Raw genomic sequence first — 21,803 nt, forward strand, 5'->3', positions numbered from 1 at the left:
TGGTCACTGATAGAACCCACTCAGTCAAAGTTGGGGAAGCCACCTCTAGTAGTAGACCTGTAATGAGTGGTGTACCCCAAGGATCGGTATTGTGGTCTCTACTGTTTGGGATATACTTTTCTGAGGTGCAAGACAAAACCAGTGGTCTGTGGCTGACCAAGTTTACAAATGACTGCAAACTGAGTGCTGTCTTAAATTCCCCTAGTGATGTGAACATCCTCCAAGAGGGCCTTACCCAAACTAATGACTGGTGCCAGAAGCATGGCCTCAAACTGAATGCCAAGAAATGCATCATTATCTCCTTTGGGGAAAATGTCATCCCCACTAATTATCACATTAATAACAATGTACTAAGCTTGCAATCAGTTGTGAGGGACTTGGGAACCCAGGTTGATAGCAACCTGACATTTGACCATCATGTTGCCTCCATTGTAGGGAAAACTTTCTACATGGCCCACCTAATAAATAAGGGTATTTCATCCAGGAATAAGGAGGTCATAACATCCCTGTATTCCTACCTTATCAGACCCATTATCGAGTACAATGCCCCCTTCAGCATGTACCTTGCCAAGCACATGCGGCATTTGGAGAGACCACAGAGGTTCCTGACCAGGAAACTCCATGGTCTCAAACACCTATCCTATACAGATAGGCTAAGAGCCCTGTCCCTCTACTCAGTCTCATACAGACTGCTCAGAGGTGACCTGTGTCTGGCATACAAGGCCATTTCAGATCCAACCTTGATGGAGTTGCTGCATATCCGTAAGACAAACTCCACTGACGCAACCCACATGTAAGGCCTTAACCTGGTCTGTGGCATTAATAGAACTTGTTGGTGGGATAGATTTGTGTCCCAAAGACTCCCTCATCATTGGAATAGACTCCCTCTCCATGTCAAGCAGAGTACCTCTCTAGCTCTCTTTAAGAGGAAAGTGGATGATTGGATGGGAAACAGAAAATACACCCCTGGGAACCCACCTATGTCCTTGCTGGACAAGGGAAACAGGTGCTGACTTTGAGGGAACATGGGCAAAATTCTTGGCTAGGCTTATAAGGGCCTCCAGCCCAATAGCCTAGTATCATCCTATGAACGTATGAACCCATGAACCTATAAAATACTGTGAAGTCGATAACCTGCATGATTCATTAATCAAATGATCAAGTAATGAAACAGAATGCCAAGAGAATCAGAAATTAATTTAGACAAAGCAATGAATCTTTGCTGAGTGAAATTATGAGTATGAAGTTGAAATAGGAAATGGAAATATATAAGATTAAAACTGTGGATAAATATAACAATGTGGCACAAAGGCAAAATGCTTCTTTAAAGTAGAAAACATACAAAATCACTAGGTATGGTTGCAGGCATAAGAAAAGAACATCAAAGCTGCACTCTATGTGGAGGCAGGAGCCATGGTGTCTTACCTTCTCCTAGAAAGTTACAATAACACACCATTCACCTTGGTAACAAGCCCTACCACTGCCTTTAGTATGTGTAAAAGTGGTCTATGCCATGCCTGTCAGTTGGCATGTCACATTACATGATTGTTTTATTTTGGTGTCAGCTTCTATACTCCTGAGTGGGCCAGATTACTTAACCACCAGCTGATACTTTTTGGCACTTGTCTTTGTTGACATAGGAATTAATGGCTTCTCAAATGACCAGTCTGCCTGATTCCTAACAGCAAGATCTACCTCCTATTTCACTGGATAAAAAAATAAATTGAGAAAAAAGCCAGCACCTCGAGTGGTTCCAATGCTTGTATTTTATTATACAGAAACTAGACCGGTTTCAGCTATTCAAGCTTTCATCAGTAGTTAAAAAACACAAAATAAGAGCTGCTCCTTATATACCCTATAAGAGAGCTATGACATCACTTCCTGTCTAGGAAGAAAAAATCATTAATTATGTTACAAATAATAATGAAAAATAAAACATATATTAGTGGCATACAATAAATATGCAAAAATTATTGTTGTTGTCCATCTGAGGCTGTACCAAACAATCAATAATATCAATAGTAGAAAAATAAGATAAAATGTTACCTTGATGTTGTAAAGTGGATGAGTGCTGTATGAAGATAAAAATGGTTAGCATAATAATACATAGTTATTGATAGTGATATCCATAATAAATGTTGGGTCACACTATGAACAGATGTCTTGTTCAATAAGAAAAAACTGAGAATTGTGGGTATAAGAAGAATTTGTGAAAAATTCACATTTTGTCATTAAGCCCTGGTGGGAACAGCCCACACAATTTAACTATCCATCTTTTCTCTTTATTGTTAAGAATCTCATGCCATCCTGTTTTAAATGCCCTATTACCAATGATGTTATCAATGATGCAAAAAGAAAATTTGGCCGTAGGATGCTTGAAAGTGTGTCTGTATAATGCATTTGTTGATCTGCAATTCCTGATATCTCCCAAATGTTCTGATATCCTGATACGGAATTGTCTGGATGTTTGACCTACATAGAATGCCTGGCACGTGCATGTAGCTAGATAAATGATCCAGTCAGAACTGCAGTTCCCAAAGATTTTCATTTCATGTACCTGGCCAGTATTCTTGCTTGTGAAGCTTTTAGTTTTGAATATATATCCACAAAAGCTGCAGTGGCCACAGGGATATGTGCCCACTAATTTGTCCCCTGTTAAAGTTCTCTGCGTATCAGGGTTGTCATGCATGATACTCCTTTTATAATGAGAAAAATGGGAACCTAATGTTTTGCCCTTCCTATAAGAGAAATAACAACGTTCTCCTAAATAGCCCTCCAAAAGAGGGTGGGATGTAAGTATATTCCAATGTGTATTGATAATATTGATAAGATTGTGACTATTTCTTCCATATGTGGTGATAAATCTACATATGTCTGTATTATTGGATCTGACTTTTTTCTTGTAAACTAGTAGTGAGTCCCTGGGTTGCATTTTGCTCCATTGTACAGCAGAACTGATGGTATCCCAATGGTATCCTCTAGCCAAAAATCTGCTAGTCAATTCCTCGTGATGTATATTTAAATCCTGTTCAGTAGAACATATTCTTTTAATTCTCAGAAACTGAGATTTTGGAATGTTCTTGATAATGTGTTTCGATGGAGACTGTTGGCATGTAGTAATGTGTTATATTGGGGAAACTTACGATGAACAGATGTTTTGAGTGTATGATCCGGTTGTCGTTGTAAATGGACATCCAGAAAATGAATTTCATTCAAATTGTATTCCACAGTGAATTCAGTCCCCTACATATTTCCATTAAGATGTTCCATGAATTCTTGGAGATAGTCCGGACCTCCTTTCCATACAAGCCAACAGTCATCCAAGTATCTCCTCCAGATGTCAATTTCGGGTAGATACACATTGTGCAATTCATCATAGATTATATGTTCTTCAATGTACCCCATATACAAATCTGCATAAATAGGTGCAAAGGACGCCCCCATGGCCGTACCTTGTATCTGCCAGTAACAGTCTTGTTGAAAATAAAATACATTTTTAGTTAGGACATGTTCGGCCATGCATACAAGTAATGTGTTCATTCCAGGGGGATAGATATTGGCTTTGTTCAACCAAAAATCCAGGGCCATCAGTCCTGCCCAGCGTGGAATGCTAGTATACAATGATTTAACATCCAAGGTGCATAATAGCCAACCAGGTTCAAGTTGTGATTCAGAAACAATTTGTAAGAATTCCGTTGTATCCTGAATTCTGGCTCTGATACATGATAATAATGGTTTCAGTTTTTCAGTCAGAAACATAGACAAGGGTTCTGTCAGGGATCCAATGCCAGATACAATCGGTCTTCCTGGTGGTTTATCGATGGATTTGTGAATTTTAGGCAACAGATATAGGTATTGTTTGGCAGGATCCTTGACCATAAGATGTTTTTTGGTATTGATAGAAATAATCCCAGTGTCGACTGCTTCTTGTAGAAACTCATCAATTTCTTGTTTAAAGGAGGGTGTAGGGTCAGTGCTCATTTTCATGTAATGATGATGGTTGGACAATTGTCCATTAGCCTCATCCCGATAATAATCGTCCATGACAACAACTGCACCCCCTTTATCAGCAGAAAGTATAACTATATCCTTGTTGTTTTTAAGTTTGGTCAGAGCAAGTTGTTCTTTATAAGATATATTGTTTCTGATGTGGTCAGATCTATTGGAATGAAAATGTAAATCTTTCATGACAGCCTGTTGGAACACCGCAACATATTTATCCATAGGGGGATTGAAAGTAGATTTGTGGAATCTAAATTCAGAGGATCTTTGAGAGAGATTGGGGTTATCCTGTTGTTTAAAAAATAAGTTTAGATTAATTTTTCTACAAAACTCTAATATGTCAGTAACATGTGAGCTTTCGTCAATGAAAAAACCAGGAATAAAACCCAAACCTTTATTCAATATAGAATATTCATCAGATGACAAAGTGTATTTAGAGATATTTAACACATTTTGGTTAGGTTCCACTATTTCACTACTGACTGAAAGAGTTCCTCTAGACTTTTGACCCCGATGATTGTTCAGACTGATTTGGAATTGTGAATGATTTTCAAATTGTTTTAAATTTAAAACAATTTGAAAATCATTCACAATTCCAAATCAGTCTGAACAAACTATCCAAAGAACTGACTACATTAGAGAATAATCTTAAATCTAAAAAATTACATAAGTTTGCTAGGGATAAAGAGGATTACAGCAGAGGTAGACAATTTGAATCCCAAAAAGGTGTGAGATTCGCCCAAGGGACCAAAAGTTTTACTTTTGTGCGTAAAAAAAGACCGAGATCAATTCTCACAAAATCAGGATCTTCCAGTAACACCTTTGGTGAGGAGTCCTCCACAACAGTTAATGAATCAACCACCATGGGTGAATCACCACACAACAAAAGAGGTAGAAGCATGGTCAGCCCTTTAGGGGTAGGACACACAGGGGAGGGAGAAAGCATCGGAGTCAAAAGTCTAGAGGAACTCTTTCAGTCAGTAGTGAAATAGTGGAACCTAACCAAAATGTGTTAAATATCTCTAAATACACTTTGTCATCTGATGAATATTCTATATTGAATAAAGGTTTGGGTTTTATTCCTGTTTTTTTCATTGACGAAAGCTCACATGTTACTGACATATTAGAGTTTTGTAGAAAAATTAATCTAAACGTATTTTTTAAACAACAGGATAACCCCAATCTCTCTCAAAGATCCTCTGAATTTAGATTCCACAAATCTACTTTCAATCCCCCTATGGATAAATATGTTGCGGTGTTCCAACAGGCTGTCATGAAAGATTTACATTTTCATTCCAATAGATCTGACCACATCAGAAACAATATACCTTATAAAGAACAACTTGCTCTGACCAAACTTAAAAACAACAAGGATATAGTTATACTTTCTGCTGATAAAGGGGGTGCAGTTGTTGTCATGGACGCCGATTATTATCGGGATGAGGCTAATGGACAATTGTCCAACCATCATCATTACATGAAAATGAGCACTGACCCTACACCCTCCTTTAAACAAGAAATTGATGAGTTTCTACAAGAAGCAGTCGACACTGGGATTATTTCTATCAATACCAAAAAACATCTTATGGTCAAGGATCCTGCCAAACAATACCTATATCTGTTGCCTAAAATTCACAAATCCATCGATAAACCACCAGGAAGACCGATTGTATCTGGCATTGGATCCCTGACAGAACCCTTGTCTATGTTTCTGACTGAAAAACTGAAACCATTATTATCATGTATCAGAGCCAGAATTCAGGATACAACGGAATTCTTACAAATTGTTTCTGAATCACAACTTGAACCTGGTTGGCTATTATGCACCTTGGATGTTAAATCATTGTATACTAGCATTCCACACTGGGCAGGACTGATGGCCCTGGATTTTTGGTTGAACAAAGCCAATATCTATCCCCCTGGAATGAACACATTACTTGTATGCATGGCTGAACATGTCCTAACTAAAAATGTATTTTATTTTCAACAAGACTCTTACTGGCAGATACAAGGTACGGCCATGGGGGCGTCCTTTGCAGCTATTTATGCAGATTTGTATATGGGGTACATTGAAGAACATATAATCTATGATGAATTGCACAATGTGTATCTACCCGAAATTGACATCTGGAGGAGATACTTGGATGACTGTTGGCTTGTATGGAAAGGAGGTCCGGACTATCTCCAAGAATTCATGGAACATCTTAATGGAAATATGTGGGGGACTGAATTCACTGTGGAATACAATTTGAATGAAATTCATTTTCTGGATGTCCATTTACAACGAGAACCGGATCATACACTCAAAACATCTGTTCATCGTAAGTTTCCCCAATATAACACATTACTTTTCCCCAATATAACACATTACTACATGCCAACAGTCTCCATCCGAAACACATTATCAAGAACATTCCAAAATCTCAGTTTCTGAGAATTAAAAGAATATGTTCTACTGAACAGGATTTAAATATACATCACGAGGAATTGACTAGCAGATTTGTGGCTAGAGGATACCATTGGGATACCATCAGTTCTGCTGTACAATGGAGCAAAACGCAACCCAGGGACTCACTACTAGTTTACAAGAAAAAAGTCAGATCCAATAATACAGACATATGTAGATTTACCACCACATATGGAAGAAATAGTCACAATCTTATCAATATTATCAATACACATTGGAATATACTTACATCCCACCCTCTTTTGGAGGGCTATTTAGGAGAACGTTGTTATTTCTCTTATAGGAAGGGCAAAACATTAGGTTCCCATTTTTCTCATTATAAAAGGAGTATCATGCATGACAACCCTGATACGCAGAGAACTTTAACAGGGGACAAATTAGTGGGCACATATCCCTGTGGCCACTGCAGCTTTTGTGGATATATATTCAAAACTAAAAGCTTCACAAGCAAGAATACTGGCCAGGTACATGAAATGAAAATCTTTGGGAACTGCAGTTCTGACTGGATCATTTATCTAGCTACATGCACGTGCCAGGCATTCTATGTAGGTCAAACATCCAGACAATTCCGTATCAGGATATCAGAACATTTGGGAGATATCAGGAATTGCAGATCAACAAATGCATTATACAGACACACTTTCAAGCATCCTACGGCCAAATTTTCTTTTTGCATCATTGATAACATCATTGGTAATAGGGCATTTAAAACAGGATGGCATGAGATTCTTAACAATAAAGAGAAAAGATGGATAGTTAAATTGGGTGGGCTGTTCCCACCAGGGCTTAATGACAAAATGTGAATTTTTCACAAATTCTTCTTATACCCACAATTCTCAGTTTTTTCTTATTGAACAAGACATCTGTTCATAGTGTGACCCAACATTTATTATGGATATCACTATCAATAACTATGTATTATTATGCTAACCATTTTTATCTTCATACAGCACTCATCCACTTTACAACATCAAGGTAACATTTTATCTTATTTTTCTACTATTGATATTATTGATTGTTTGGTACAGCCTCAGATGGACAACAACAATTTTTGCATATTTATTGTTTGCCACTAATATATGTTTTATTTTTCATTATTATGTGTAACATAATTAATGATTTTTTCTTCCTAGATAGGAAGTGATGTCATAGCTCTCTTATAGGGTATATAAGGAGCAGCTCTTATTTTGTGTTTTTTAACTACTGATGAAAGCTTGAATAGCTGAAACCGGTCTAGTTTCTGTATAATAAAATACAAGCATTGGAACCACTCGAGGTGCTGGCTTTTTTCTCAATATTGTTCACACTAGCTTGGTTGCCGTGCACCAGTCGTACTTGCTAGCTTGTTTCTTTACTGATAAAAAAATAAATACCAACACGAGATTCTTTATTACAACATTAAAATATAAATTTGCATTAATATTCCTCTTGAATTTGAGTATGTAAAAAATGTAGGACAATTTCTGGCAAAAATCACAAAATTATAATTGAATGGTAGTAAAACCACAAAAACCTGAAATAGGTGTTTTGTGCTTGAACTTGTCTCCTGCACCCCTGATGAATTACATAATCAACACTGAGGTCACGACGCAATGGAGAAAAGGGAGACTAACGGATTTTGGCAAAAGTCAGGTACCTTCATTTCTCACTTGCGTTGTGAATTTGGAATGGCAAAACATATTTGTACCAAAGTGCTTAAACTGTCTGATTCAAATACTTCTTCATGAAAATGTTGAAATTCTCTTGCGTTCTGTCTATTGTTTTGTTTTGCATACGTATTAAGTAGGAAACATACACTGGCTAGTCCATATCTTCACATTCTAGCAATTTGGACATCTAAATGCTTGATAACGGCAAAGGTCACAAAGACAGCATTTAGTGGTAAAGGGAATGAAGCCACAACTCCTTGATACCATCTGCTGTCAAACTTCTTCTTTCGGCTGTTCCCGTTAGGGGTCGCCACAGCGGATCATCCGTTTCCATTTCTTCCTGTCCTCTGCATATTGCTCTGTCATACCAACACCTGCATGTCCTCTCTCACCACGTCCATAAACCTTATCTTAGGCCTTCCTCTTTTCCTGTTACCTGGCAGCTTCATCCTTAGCATTTTTTCCCAATATACTCAGCATCCCTCCTCAGCACATGTCCAAACCAATGCAATCTCGCCTCTCTGACTTTGTCTCCGAAGCATAAAACATAACAAAACATAACACAGAAACGAAAAGCATTTATATATGTGATACAGATGAGTGTCAGTGGATAGAAAGTTGTGACAATATAACAACAGCAATCCAGTTTGTCACCACTTGGCTGCCTGCTCTGGACGTAATGCAGAATTATGATAGTAATGGAAAGAAATATCTTCAGTGTGGTTTTTAAAAGAGCAGTGTTACAATTCTAAAAAAATATTACATGATCAAAACATAGAATGTTTCCATCAAACCTGTAATGCAAAATGCCTGACTTTAATGTACATGAAATTAAAAATGCATGTATAAGATAGCATCAAAGTGCAATTTCATGCTAACGTGATAATTTCAGGAACTCATTTTATGTCTTATTCTTGATGATACAGGGTTCACAAAATAAAGATATATTGACAATATAAAGAAAATGCACTGTGAGAAACTATTACATGAAAAGTTGACACAGGTGAAAAAAAACAGATGTGGACTAAAAAAGAAAGGTTATAAATTGCAAGACTGACAAGGTTGTTTCCTCTGGTCTGGAAACTAAGCATGACTGAAGACAAACTACTCTACTCAAGTGTGTCTCTTATCAAAACATTCATTGGTGGTAATTTTGAGAAACATGAGCTGTAATGAGTCATACATTCCATTTTAGACACTCTGGGTCAGATTCAGATGCATAACAATAACAGTTGATGTACAAAGTCACTGAGTTCCAGCATCTCCACTTAATGTAAAGGACTCCAGCAACAGAGCTCTAAATGGAGCCATCAAGAGTATTCAAATAAACAGTTCAGCATGCTTAGCTAAGCTTCAAGATAGCTGAGTGAAGCTGCTGCTTCTGATCAGTAATCTATCGATCCCAGTATAGTGGCAGTTGATGTCAAGCAGGGGGACATATTTTGCTAAACAGCTTTGAGGATGGCCAGGTAGATTTTTACAAATAAATAAATAAGATTAAACATACATTTATGAGGTATTATAGCTGCACAGGACTGCCACAATATACATGTAAATCTGTGACTGAGTGGGTATGTTATAATTCTCAGAATGCAGTCCTATGCTACAAGACTACCTGTATCTTGTGCCTCTTTAAAGTAGAAAACATACAAAATCACTAGGTATGGTTACAGGCATAAGAAAAGAAAATTAAAGCTGAACTCTATGTGAACCTGTTTTACATTATACTAAGGAGTTATAGAACTGCAGCCCAAAAATAGCTTAATTACAAGCCTTTGCGCAAAGTATATTTTTGTAGTCCCAGATGAATTGACAGACCCCCCCCCTCACACACACACACACACACACACACACACCACAGACCACTGGAAAATCCAACAAGTTTGACAAAACACCACTGGCCACTGGAAAATCCAACAAGCTTGACGAAACACCACAGGCCACTCGTGAAGTGTATTAGACCCCACACACACACACACACACACACACACACACACACACACACTATTCCTAAGGAGTCAGAACTGCCACTGCGCTGAGAGATACTTGCAGCATCATGTATAGGAGACAGCCACTGCTGGAAAGGACGTGATCTACGTATTTGGTCTCTCATTGCCAAATATGTCTTTGAACTGGATGTTTAGTCACATCGGGCCATTGAGCATAAAACTGCTTGTGTGAAGCCACTGAGTGATCGCACTCAGTGTCCAGTAATTTTATTAACTACAACTGACCAGTTCAGCCTAGACCTCAACATACACTAAGCTGCAGTCACCCTTTATGGCTAAGTAAAGGGCCTTCTGAATTAGGTTTTCTGTTACTACTACAACAGTGATGGCTGCAAAGCCATAAGTCATTAAAAATAAGTTTGTTGGATTGCTATTTTCTTTGGGCTAATTTCAAAATTATCTTTAACTGCAAGCATAAAAGTAGTTTTAATGTTACTGCTGAAAATCAGAAACAATGCTTTGCTATACAGATCATCTTGATATTTAGTTCAGTGGTTAACATTATGTGGATATAAAGCTGCATTTAAAATAAGCATAAATCTGATGATTAAACTGCTTTCCTTAGGTTTGTTCAAGTCACCTAAAGAATGCTTAAAGACACAAAACAATGACATTTCTGCAGGGCAGAGAGGACAAGCCGTACTGCACCCCAAGCCACCTTCCCTAACTTATATACACCAACTCAACAGCCCAACAACAGTGGGAAAAATGCTGTTGGCTCACACAGTATCAGTGCCACTTAGTTTTAATGAACTATGATTAAAAGAAATCAAAGAAATGTCACTCACCAAACCCACCCTCATGGGAATGCAGGGATGCCAATTAAATTATAGTTACCATAGTGACGGAGATGTTTGGTGAATGGGTAGATGTGGTAATATACTGATAAAATGTAAACTGAGGCAAAAAGTTAAGATGCTTCTGAGGAGATTAACCTGGGCTGATTCATGGCTAATTTATATGTTAATGTCTCTTTACTAATTCACATAAAACTGCCAGTTATTTTTTCAAAGATACTTCCATTTTTTTAATTTCTCCAAATCTTTTGGGTTTCTAACACCATGACGAGAATGGACCCCATTCCTAAGTCAAAGTACAATTAAAGTTCATGAAATTAGTATTGTTTCAATCTTTGATGTCAGACAGAAGTGCTCTTTGCAGCACTCGCAATGTGCCCAGTAATGACTCCTTCTGCAATTCGTATGGAGTTATATGTATGGTAACATATCTAAATATGATTGTAGATTCTTTTTATAAGACCCATTGCTTCTACTACTATTGGGACTGTCTGGGTATCTTTCTTCCACATTGCTCTCATCTTTGCCTGCAAATCCTGATATTTTATTACTTTGTTTCTCTCTGTACGCAAGACACTGGAGTCACTGAGTGTGGTGATTTCAATGATCAATGCTACTTTTGTCTTCTTTTCTTGGACTACTATATCCAGTTTTCTAGCATCTGTCTTTTGAACTGTTGGCAATGGATGATCCCATGTGATGTAGACCTCATCATTTTTATGATGCTTTGTGGCTCATGTTTCCAGTGTTTTTTCAGCCACTTCAACACCATAATGTTTGCACAATCCCCAGTGCAACAATCTTGCCACATTATTATGTCTTTCAGTATACAGTCCTTCTGCCATTACTATGTCACAACCAGCAACGAGGTGTGTGACTATTTCCAATTCGGTTTTACCAAACCTACATTTGTCTGTTTCTCCCACATATTCAATGGACTTTGTAAACCGACATGTACGTAGCCCACTATCTTGGGCTGCCAATATTAACCTTTCATCTATTGGTTTGAATTTGCCTCCCCTTAACCATTCCTGCGTTCAGTCCTGATCAACATGAGGTTCTTCCAGAAGTTTTCTGTACTTGCAATTGTTTATGCATTTTCCACATTTCTTGCCTTCTCATCTGGTCCTTCACCTTATATTCTTTCTTTTGTTTTTGACACATTCAGTTGCTGCCTGATTTTTATTTACTTCTGGTTTGATTTCCATTCCTGCTTGACACCGATATGCTTCTGCTAGATAGAGCAGAAAAGTCATTTTAGATTTATTCTCCTCATGTTTCAAAACTTTCACTACGTTTGAGTCTTGTAAGGTCAGCAGATATGTGTGGAGTCCCATGACTGCAGATCTATAGATGTAATCAGTTTCAATGAGGCCCATCCCGCCTTCAGAATGGGGAATATATATAATCTTGGTATGCAGTGATTTTTATAAATCATTTGGTGAGCATGAAACATCCTTCTTGTTTTCCTATCTAATCTATCCAACATGTTTTGGGGCCAGTCAATCACTACAAAACTGTAACTTAGGTCAGGAAGAGCAAATTGGTTTATAGATTGGATTTTGTTCCTAGATGTCAACACTGCTTTCAGGATTAATTAAAGTCCTTTAAAGTATTTCTTACTAAGTTTTATTTGCATTTGTTCATGTTTTATTGTTGATCCTTCATCAATTCCCAAATATTTATACACTCCTTGCTCAAGTTCTTTTATATCACATTCTTGTCCCAAACTGATGTTTTCCTGGCACAGTCTTTCTGCTTTAAAGGTTGCTTTTGCACATTTATCAAGATCAAATGACATTCTTATATATCTGAAAAAGTTTTGACAACTTGCAGTTATGCTTCCAGTTCCTCATCTGATGACTATACAGTTTTACATCATCGACAAAGAGAAGGTGAGAAGCCTTTACACTTTGTTGTTTTCTGGGAACCAGATTATAGCCATGACCTAAGATGTTAAGTAAACAGTTTAATGGATTAAGGGCAAGGCAGAATTGTAACGGTGACAGAGTCACCCTGGAATATCCCCTTTGAAGTTTTATCCGTGGGATAACAATTTGTCCTTTATCATGGCTTAATTGCAAGGTGGTCTGCCACTGTTTCATGGTCACAGTAATATAGTCGATCAGTGTGGGGTGTATCTTATACATTTTAAGCACTTTTTTATCCATGAATGTGGGATACTATCAAATGCTTTTTTGTAATCAATCAATGCCATACTTAGATTCTTCCCCTTTTTACAGTTTTCCACTATGACTTTATTTAACAACAAATGATCCTTTGTTCTATATGACTTTCTTTTATTGCCCTTTTGTTCTACTGCTATAATTGAGTTTTCTTCTAAATGACTATAAACCCTGTCAGCATCAGTTCTCGTGTATAGTTTGTACATTGTTGGAAGACAAATTATTAGTCTATAAGTTTCAGTGTAAATTGCAGGTTCACTCTTAAGCAAGAGCATTGTTTTGCCTGATAATAGCCAGGTTGGTGTCTGTTCTGGATGCGCATATAGATAGTTCTTACGCATAGCTAAATCTTCATGCAAAGATGTTAATACTTTTAACTAGAAGTTAGGTACTGCATCTGGGCCTGAGTTTTTTCGAATTAGAGGCTTTTCTTAACTTTGTTTCAATCTCTCTGGCTGTTATTTCATCTAATTTCATATCCTGTACCTTTAAAATTCTTATTCTTTTTTTTACTTTTTCTATCCATTTAGCATCTTTGTTATGTTCCACAGGATCTTCATAGATACTTCTCCAAAATGTATCTATTTCTTCTTTTTTTGGTGGTCTTTCAGTTCCTTTTACCTTGTTTGCCACTTCTCTAAAAAACCTTTTGGGCATCAATAAATTGCTTTGTACTTTTTCTTTATATTTATCTTCATATCTTCTAAGTTTTTTCCACCTGTGCTGAAATTTTTAGTTTGTTATTTGCGATAGTACATGATAGATCTTGGTCTGTTCTAATATTGCTCATTGCTGTTATCAAATCTATCTTTCTTAGTATTTTTGTTGATCTATTCTCTCTTTTATAGTCTACTAACAGTGACACTTCTTAATTTAATTGCTTTATAATTTTGTCTAGTCGATATTTCCATGATGGTATTCCATTTCTCCCCTTCCTTTCCCTCACTACCCTGTGTTCTTGAGGCAGAACTTTATCTGGTATTAATTTAGCTGCACAGTAATATATTCTGTTTACTTCTACTATATCACATGGATCTCTATATACAGTCCTAATTACTGTGTTCATTTGTTTTATCAGACGTCTGACTGCATTTTATTGACCTTCTGCAGTCTATTTCTTTCATTGATCTTGATATATCTGTCCATGTCTATTAAATCAAGCAATTCTTCTCTTAGCTCAATTTCTTCTAAACTGAGGGCACATCCCTTGTTTTCCAGTTCCTGCGAGCATACTATAGAAGGTTCTATAGCAACTTTCTGTGACACAGTCTCATCAATTTTATCCTGTGCTGTCCGTTGCTCTATCATATGGGAACCCAAATGGCCTATCACTCCTCAACATTGACTGCATCAGAGTTTCCTGTTCCTTCCCTTACTGTCTAGCTTCAAGTGAACATTTATACTGGTTTCCTGTGGAAGGCTCCAAATTATCTTCATATGGCACCTGACCAATTCCTTCCTGTTCCACTGGTTTCCCCTTAATTTGGATAGCCATTGCTCTATCCTGTTGTGGTGCTTTCTGCATTAGATTTTCTACACTGAATCCTTCACTTTGCAGGTACTCCATAGCCTCAGTTTCTATTTCTTAACTTCTCCATTACTAATCTCCTTTTCTACTTTTCCTCTTTGTCTGCCCATCAGTGTGGGCAGCTTAATGAATAAAAAGAGTTTACAAGTCAACTTTAATTTGGAGATCTGTCTGATGCAACATATTGTCTAAGATTCATAGCTAATTAAGTATAGTATGCAGCAAAAAAAAAACAAAATGGGTAGCAACCATATAAAAGGTGTTGGCAATTCTAATGCACACACATGGCTGCTCAGTGGTCAAAATAGTGTGGCACATAATAATGAGTGCTTAAGGATACATTGTAAATAAGGAACTCCATGTAAATGAGCCACATGAAATATGCACATGAACAGACCCAAAACTGTAGACTCCTTCATAAAACTATAAAAAGGCAGTACTGTGAGGCCACGTTTATCCATTCTGAATACTGAGAATTGTGGTGTAAGTGATGGGTGTCATGCTAGGTACAGCAACACTAGCACATCAGCATCTGCTGGGAAATGACATCAGACAGTGACTGCAATGTTGCACACCATTGCTGTATACACCTATGGAGGAGATAGAGACAGCATCTGACATAGCTTCACATGACAAGGGAACACACTGTGAACCAATTCCAGATGGGCAGGAATACCACAAGGGACCTACTCAAACTGTGTCACCCATAACTGAAAGTGAGGAGTATGCATGGTGTCCTATTCCTGTGGACACAAAGGATTATGTAGTGTTGACCACCTTAGCAACAGAGACTCTCCAGTAACCTGTAGGGAAACCGTAGGAGATGTCACAGGTGTTGGTCTCATGAATCCTAAACCAGTTCCTTGACATTATGGTACAACATGTGCAACGGCATATCCATCTAGTTCCTCTAGAGAGCAGGGGACAGAAACACTACCATGTAGGCCTTCTATGAGACAGCCCATTTCCTTGATATTCTGGGTGCCATTCTTTGCACCCATGTTGCTATCTAGGTCCCTCCTGCTCCAGGGGGGTCTGTGACACAAACAGAAAGAGCTTCAACTCTTTGGACTGTCAAGTAGTCTGTAATGATCTAGGCATTATTTATAATGACTCTGTGTGCCAACTAGGCAGTGCACATGATACACATATATGGCATATGTCTGACTTATACTAGAGGTCCCAGCAAGAAGACTTCTCTCAGAGTCACCTGGTTGATATGTGCAGACACATACCAAATGGACAGGCCTATACACAAAGGTACTGCACAAGCTGAGGCAACTAATTTATAATATGTTGTTTGTTGTGTGTTGCAGGTGATGTGTGATATGCTCTAGAGCCCAGTCAATAAGCCCAATACACAACTTTCAGACTGTGCAGGAAATGTACTATAATACATCCTATGGAGAAACATGAGGCATAGTGGAGCAGGCATTTGGACCACTGAAGGGAAACTTCCACTCTTTAGACACCTTAGGACGGGCGCTGTACTGTAATCCACACATATGCACCAAGACATTTATTGTGTGTGGCATGCTTTGCAACATAGTATTGCATAGGTAAATGGAGCCTGGACTATGCTCTTGAGCACATGTGGCAGGTCATGTATCTGCAGATGACATGGATGCCATCTCACCAATGTTCTGTGTAGTCTGAACTGGGACAACCTGTAGCAGTTCTCTATGACAGTACCATTGCCCAGCTCACCTATTGGTTGATTCCAAGTATTGTATATCCATGAGGAACAGTCCCAGAGTAATGGCAGTGTCACCCTCCCCAAAAGCCATATGTCCTGTATGGTGAGTGTGCCAAACTCTGAGGTGGTTCAAGTCAGATGCTGTGAGTGCTGGAGACACAGGTGAAGTCCTTGTGGGACTTATTAGTTCAAGATGTCTGCCATACTCTGGTAACTCTGGTAAGTCATTCACTTCCCACTCAAATATGCCTCCATTTCCCTTGTAGCATGCAGACTGGTATATAAAGGAACGATGTTATATTGCACAATGGAAGATGCACCTTATCATGCAGCTTATTGCATTTGCAGACCAGAGGTGCCTGGAAAGACTGACATGCAGAGTGACCATGATCAGTCCATCTCATTAGTCATGCAGTGATGGTGTTTGTTATAGTGTACTGTAATGGCCATTGCTCACCTGGCAGTTCCACTACTGACAAATGGGCAGTTAGTGGCAGGCCTGTTCCCACATGCAAGCTACCCACAGGTATGTGGAGCTGATCCTAATGGCCAGCAAGCAACACCAAAAACTCCCTGACCTCTGTTAGCTACTTCTGTGTGTTGGTGGTCCACTCCTCTTGTGATGGGTCTGTCCACTATAATCTCCTGTGCAGTTTCTTTTGCACAGAGTGTCATATCAGTAACCACCTGTCACACCTGTTGTAAGGACCTGTTATGGTCAGCCATGACATTTGCTTCCAACACCAGTCCCTGCCAAATCTCATCCTGATAGTGCTGCAGGACCTTCACCTTACAGGTATATGCCATGTGTGAAGATGGACTGCTGTAGCAGTTCATTCTCCTGGCAAGCAATTTTTTTCTAGGAATTGCCTCCCTTGGATATTCAAGCCAATACCTGTATAAGGACAAAACATGCAATTCAGTTGGTGTAACAGACATGCTAATGCATGAGTATGACCATGCACCCACCCCCTCCCCAACCACCACCACAATATTGACTTAGTTAACAGTTGCAGTTACTGCTATGCACAGCCTCAAACCCCCTTCCCTGTTTGGTACAGTAGCAATGCCTTTACATATGCTCATGGAACCTCACACTCCATTTCTCATGCAGTTCTTAGCTTAAATATCCATACATACAGTCAGTTGCTGTGTAATGCTGGTGTGAAGAGATTCCTGTTACACATACAAGACATGTGCCTCACTCTCCCTGGCAACCATCACAGGACTTGTGGGTGTGGATGAGGTACTATGTCTGGCAGGATTCCTTCCTTAACTCCATAATGTACTTGTCTACAGAGCTTTAACTCAAATTCTTCTGTATTTCAGTTGTATGTGCTATACAGGCTGGTGGTAGCACTTTGTATCGCGCCAATGACAGGCAAGTCTTGGGGCAGTTATGTTAATGAAGCCAGAAAATGCCAATGTCTAGCAGAATTTTTTTAATGCTAGTTTTCTTTAGTTGATATATATTCTTTCAGCCCCCAAAACCAAAATTAAATAATAGAATATTCCTATATTTTTTTACTGGTTGTTAAGGGTATGCATTTGTACATGCAAGCAAGCATTTTCATGAAGGTCTTCTATTCCTTGCACAGTGATATTTACCTGACATGTTCTATGTTCCTCTAATTCTTAACAGCTACATTTTGGATTAAAGCAAGTTTGTAAATAAAATAAAAATGCATTATTCTGATTGTATTAATACATTCTAACTATGTTCTTTTTACTTTTTCCTAGCATACCTCTCAACTGTCCAGATTTTCCCAAAATGTCCATATTTTTGCCTCATATTTTTTGTCTGTTCCTCATAAAATATGTAGTTTTCTGGCTAATCATTGAGGATTGAAGTCACTAAATAATGACAGCCATTTGACTTTCAGACCACGTCCTTCAGAAAATGCATGCTAACAAAACAAACTTTCTATGTTTATAAGATCATTATTTAACATTTGTTCTTATTTTTGGGCCTTTGTCCCCCCATTATTTTTGGCTTTGTCCAGATTTCTTGTTTTAAGAGGTTGAGAGGTATCGAAGTAAGAATTCATGATGACAATAGGTGTGTGTGTGTGTGTGTGTGTGTGTGTGTGTGTGTGTGTGTGTGTGAGAGAGAGAGACTGTGTTTTGTGTATAATAATGTGTCAAAGTTGTTGCATTTGCTGTTTTATTGTTCTGTCAGCTGAAATATGTGCTACGCTTGCAGCCAAGAGATGTGTGCAGGATTGTTGGCAGAGACTATGTGTATGGCACACCTATTTGCATGAAGTCAATTGTGTGGGTTCCTATTAAATGATCGAAGATGCATTCTTTCGAATGCGTCTTGATCTAACCTGAAAGCACAAAAAGGCAAAATAGAGAAATGGCATATAAGCAAATTATTTCCCTGGGAAAGAAATCACTTGGCCGTTTCCATTATATTGTCATTTTTGTGACTGTAGTGCGATCTCGGAGTTGGTATATTTAAGTGGGGGGGGCACAGCCCCCCACTTTATGTAATGTTGTAAAACTTTTTTTTTGTTTTGTGGAACAGCAATTTTTTTTTCCCTTGGAAAAAAATCGCTGTTCTAAGCATTCAAGATTGTAAGCTTTTGCTTACATGGGTTCGATAAATCATCATTCGCTTTTTTAAATGTTCGATGATTTAACATAGACCCCAATTGTGTTGCTCTCTGATGCAAATTAGATTTTCTATTTTCTTGACTTAAATAGAATGAATTATGTATTTAAAAACAAAAGGCGGCACCAAATGAACACCTTCATTTTTTCAATGTGGACTCCTGAATAACCATTTGAATATTGGTTTATTCAATAAACTGAAAAAAATGAAAGTCTGAATACCATTCTTCTGCAGCATTTGGCCCACATGTCTACCTTTCCCAGAAACAGAAGTAATAACACTGACAGTGCTTTGTCCTCAGTGACAACTACAATCCAAGCCACAGAGAGATGCTGAGTCTGTGAGCATACAGCTCATTAAAACAATATTACAGTATCCGCAAGCCACTGGATGCTACAGAGAAGGACGAGGAGCTGTCGAAGGACAGAAAAAGGACAACATGGACAAATAGGGGAAAGAAGAGTGAAATTGTGATGAGACCTTTCAGTGTCCCGGAAACTGACTGGAGCATTCCAACATGAGCAGCAATAAGGAAGGAGAGTGAAACCATTAAGATAACAGACTGGTAATCACTTGGAAAACTGCAGAAAAACAGTAGAAACTACAGAATACCTGATATAGCACAGGTGAGGAGAGAAAAACACCACTGGCAAGCAATGACCATGCTGCAGTGTGGTTATCTATCAGTACAACAGAGGCAAGACCAGACACAAAAGCACTGGTGTGTGATGACAGGTGGAAGAGAGGAATGGACTACAGGATGATTAGGGAAATGGTAGCTCACTGCATGGGAAATCAAAAGTCAGCAAAGGAGACAATAGGCTTCAGAAGGTAATGGAAGGAATGGGCAGAAAAACAGAGATTAAAACTTGAGTTTTAAAGATAATGCTCCCTTTGGCGTGTATCTGTTCAGACATATGCAGCAACTGGAATGTCCACATGGATATCTTACTATAAGGTTACAAGGCCTAAACATGTCCTACATGGACGACTCAAAGCCCTGCCACTATACTTGGTATCCTACAGACTGCTAAGTGTTGACCTGTGTCTGCCATACAAGGCATCCTCTGATCCAGTACTGATGAATTTATACATCAGCAAGTCAAATGGAATCAGAAATACTTGGTCTAGGGATCTCAACCTCTACTGCAACATCAACAGAATGGTTTAAAGGGACAGGTGTATCTTGCAGAGGATACTGCTGCTCTGGAACAGCCTCCCCATCCATGTAAAACAAAACTTATTCCTGTCCATGTTCAAGCATAATTTGAATCTGTGGATGGGAAAAAAATTACCCCAGGACTGACCCCCATACTACCAAAACGCAGAAGCAGTTCCTAAATGCTTTATTCCGTGCATGGGGTCCCCTCAAATTATCTATGGTATGAACTCAGCTATTCTCACTAGGGGTAATATATAATTATCAATTACGGGATGCGTAAGACCAAACGGTACAGGTGAATTCAAACACCAAAAGGGAAATTGGTTAGGCTTAAAATGACCCACAATGGCAGCTAACTTAGTACTAACCTATAAAACAAAAAGACCAAATTGTCTCAATGGAGGAGGTTAAGACAAATGGAAAGGGCCCATAAGAAGAGGAGGAAGGTATATGCAGGCAGAAGTATAAAGAAGCTAAAATCAAGGTTGGTTTCATGGCACAGAGGGATGACGCCCTGATTGCGACACAAAATGGGACGAGGTAGTAATCAAAGAACTGTAGCAGCCACTGAGGGGAGGTAAGAGTGAGAGATCAATGCTAGCTCATTCATCCTGGGGGGAGGGAGGTAGTCTGGCATCTGCAGTGCTGGTACTTACTGATACAGACTCACATGACATGCAGCAAGTGAACTGGGGATACACAATTAGATATGTCATTTATGCAGGGTACATGGAAGAAAACACATACAAGAAAAAAGGCAGTAGGCCCACATGTAAATGATTATCTATCAGCCACTGGGGAAGGAGTTAGGGTCAAAAAATAGAAAGAAAAAAAAACTCTTGTAGCTGCTGCCTGGGTGACTGTCACACCACAACCATCTATCTCCCTAGCGATGGATAGCAAATGGGCATGGTCATGCTGGCGACAAGATGGTCAGCAGGCAGAAGTGATAGAATATAAAAAAGCTAGAAAAAAATCTGACAGGGAGGTCAAAAGGGCCAAAGTGTAGATGGGAAGGGAAATGACAACAGGAATAAAAGTCTGTTAAAAAGATTTCACTAAGGACACAGGAGCATATCCTCAACAGGAAGAGGGGGAATTGTACTATATGTGTCACTAATGAAGCTTCAGCTAGAAAAATTTATCTACTTTTGGAATCCGTATATGGAAAAGGAAACAAATATGATGCATTCAGAGAACAGAGCACTGTCAACAGGATGGTAAAAGGAATGGAAAACAAGTTGTGTAAGGACGGGCTACAGATGTTGTGTCCATTTTCACTACTGGATAGAAGGAAAGGGGGTGTATGCTTCGGGATCATAAAACTAAGGATGACCGAGATGAAAATGAACTGAAGAAAGATGAGGAGCAAGGTGAGGTCAATGATTTCAATCCAAACTAAACTGAAGTCTAAAGCTTTAGTTTGGACATGTAAAAGCACTGTTTCACTCACAGGGTGGTAGAAAATACAATGAATGGGCTCTTGAGCGAGATAGTACAAACAAAGAAGGAATCATTTTATCGAACACAGAAAAAAAATGGAACTAGGGAGATGGGGATAGGTGGTTCTTCTATGCTGAAAGTGCAATACACTGGTACACTAGTTAGATCTTAAGGCTTCTTTTGTTAGACAATATATAGGTCTGTATGAAACCATGATTACCAGTGAGGCCTTGCAAGAGTCAGGGAC

The sequence above is a fragment of the Protopterus annectens genome, chromosome 5.part0 (assembly GCF_019279795.1).
Source record: "Protopterus annectens isolate FY-2018-M chromosome 5.part0, PAN1.0, whole genome shotgun sequence".
Classification (NCBI taxonomy): Eukaryota; Metazoa; Chordata; order Ceratodontiformes; family Protopteridae; genus Protopterus; species Protopterus annectens.